We start from the raw sequence: 3,295 nt of genomic DNA on the forward strand, positions 1-3,295 counted from the left end.
GAAGACCAGTGGATCTTGGAGAATATTAATGTGTTATAGTAAGCTTAACAAGGTAGTGACTGCAACTGCAGCTGCTTTATCAGGTATAGTTTGAGCAAATTAGCAGACAACTTGGTACTTGTTATGCAGCTATTGTTTTGTCAACTATTCTTTTATCTCCATCTTTGTTAAAGATCAACAGAAGGACTTTTCTTTCAGCTGACAAAGTTGGCAATTCACTTTCACTGTCTTACCTCATGGGTGTATGGACTATAAAGCTCCGTGTTATTGTTATGGACTAAATTGTGCCCTCCCTCAATGCAATAGGTTGATGCCCTAACCCCCACAGTGACTGTACTTGAAGATAATGTCTTTAAAGAGATAACTGTGTTTAAATGAGCTTTTAAGAGTTCAGTCATAAACCACTATAAATGGTGAACTTATGAGAAGAGGAAGAGAAGATGGCCAACTAGACACAGCTATGAGAAATATCTGCCACCAAGTGACAAGGATATTAAAAAGACTGGCAAACGATGAGCAAACCTTCAGAGGGAAGGCATTGCCACCCCTAAGGCTTGCCATGCTCCCCTAGGAGACTTTAGCTTTATTAGGGTAGCTGTTGGACCTGAATGGAGCAGGATGACCTTGATTGTGAGATGGGGCCAGTCTGACCTGAGCAAAACCCTGTTTGATGGCCTCTCCCACTGTGAATGTCCACATGGAAGATGGTGCCTCTATGCCTGCCAGTGCCCCACTATAGCCGACAAGTGTGCACCTTGCAATAATGCCATTGCTGCTGGCACAAGCAAACAAGCACAGATTCCACTGACACCAGTGGAATGCATTGGTGTCATTGCATTTTGCTAACACCACCAATTAGATTGTTGGGACCAGTGGTACAGGAAAACATTGGCCATTCCAGCACAGCAGGTTTCTAAACTGGAGGGACCAGAGAAAAAGCTAATGGCCCAAAACCAGTCTCACGAAAGTAGAGCACACAGCCCAGGAGTTTTGAACTTAACTCTGTCTCCCTAACATCTTCCAGAAATGAAGCCAGTTAACTGAACCTACCTTATACCACAACCAAACCCCCAAGGACATCAAAGAAGATAAAAGCAAAGAAAAAAAATTACAGAAAAGCAACTTCAAAGGTTGAAGGAACATCAGCCCACAAAGATGAGAATGAACCAACACAAGAACTCTGGCAACTTAAAAAGACAGTGTCTTCTTTACTCCAAATGACTGTAATAGATTCCCAGCAATGGTTCTTAAACCAGGCTTAAATGACAGAAATAGAATCCAAAATATGGATAGGAATGAAGATCATCAAGGTTCAGAAGAAAGTCAAAACCAATTCAAGGATTCTAGGAAATACAATAAAATAGTACAGGAGATTAAAGACAAAATGGCCTTTCTAAGAACCAAAGTGATCTAATAATGTTGAAATATTCACTTTAAGAATTTTAGAATAAAATCACAAGTATTAATAGCACAATCAACTAACCCAAGAAAAGAATTTCAGAGCTCACAAACCAGTTTTCTAAAATTATCAAACAAAAAAAGAAAAAATAATGAAGAAGAATGAACAAAACTTGAGACATATGGAATTATGTAAAGAGACCAAATCTATGATGCATTATGTTCCTGAAAGAGAGGGAAAGAATAAAAAGCAACTTGGAAAATATATTTCAGGCTTTTATCTATGAAAATTTCCCAAACGTCTCTAGAGAGGCCAACGTTCAAATTCAGGAAATGCAGAGAACACCTACAAAATATCATAAAAGAAGACTATTCCGACATATCATCATTAAATTCTCCAAGGTCAAAATGAAAGGAAAAACGTTCAAGGCAGCTAGAGTGAAGAGGCAGGTCACCTACAAAGAGAACACCAGCAGGCTAGCAGCAGACCTTTCAGCAGAAACTCTACAAGCCAGAAGAGATTGCAGACCTATGCTCAGCATCTTTAAAGAAAATAATTTACAACTAAGAATTTCATATCCAGCCAAACCAAGCTTTATAAACCAAGGAGAATTAATATCCTTTCCAGATAAGCACATGCTAAGGAAATGTGACATGCCAGACCTGCCTAATAAGAGGTACTGAAGGGAGTGCTAAACATGGAAAGGATAGATGACTACCAGCCACTACAGAAACACACCTAAGTACACAGACCAGTGACACTAAAAAGCAACCACACAAACAAGTCTTCATAATAATCAGCTAACAGCATGATGGCAGGAAAACACACACCTGTTAATACTGACCTTAAATGTAAATGGGCTAAATGCCTGAGTTAAAAGACAGAGTAGCAAGTTGGAAAAAGAAGCAAGATAGAATGATATGTTATCTTCAAGAGACCCATCTCACATGCAATAACACCCATAGGCTGAAAGTAAGGGAGAAAATTCTACCAAGCAAATAGAAAACATAAAAAGCTGAGGTTGCTATTATAATTTCAGACAAAACAGTTTAAACCAACAAATACCAAAAAAGACCAAGAAGGGCATGATGTAATGGTAAAGGGTTTGATATGGGTTGGCTCTGTGTACCCACCCAAGTCTCATATTGAATTATAATTCCCACTCCTAGGAGAGGGACCTGGTGGGAGGTGATTGGATCATGTGGACAAATTTCCCCCTTGGTGTTCTTGTGATTGTGAGTGGGTCGTCATGAGACCTCATGGTTTAAAAGTTCACGGCACTTCCACTTTTGCTCTCTTTTTCTCCTGATCCACCATGGTAAGATGTGCTTGCTTCCCCTTTACCTTACACCATGATTGTAAGTATCCTAATGACTAGGGTTTCCTTTGCTTAATCAACTAAAATCATCTCTTTCCCAAAAACCTGCATTGCCCATTCTTCTGTTTTCTCTCTCTGTGTTTTGAAATGGCCAGGTGCACCCACCAGACCATCTCCCTTCAGGGAGAGTCTGCCTCTTTGGTTTCATGTTGTGTGCTACCTAACCTCTTGAACACACCCTCACTGTTATCTGTGCACCTGCGGCTCTCTGCAATTGTGTGGCAGCAAAGATGCATGCTTGCTTGTGGATATACCCTGAGATTTACATTAGTTCTTACCCTACCAGGTCGGATAACCTCCAGCCCTTCCCCTGTCTGCTGGCACATGGTCAGGACAGACACTAATTGGAACAGCAGTTCCAATTGTGATAGTTAACTAACAGCAGTTCCAATTAGTGTCAGGCTGAACTCTGCTAGCTCCTTATGACTTAGCATATGCTTTTCCTTCCTGTTATGCCCCAGGGCTGCACTTTCTGGTGGCTCTTAAAGCAGATTGTTCACCTGCATGGGGCTTCATTC

This window comes from Colobus angolensis, unplaced genomic scaffold, assembly GCF_000951035.1.
Source record: "Colobus angolensis palliatus isolate OR3802 unplaced genomic scaffold, Cang.pa_1.0 Scaffold159, whole genome shotgun sequence".
In the NCBI taxonomy this organism is placed as follows: Eukaryota; Metazoa; Chordata; class Mammalia; order Primates; family Cercopithecidae; genus Colobus; species Colobus angolensis.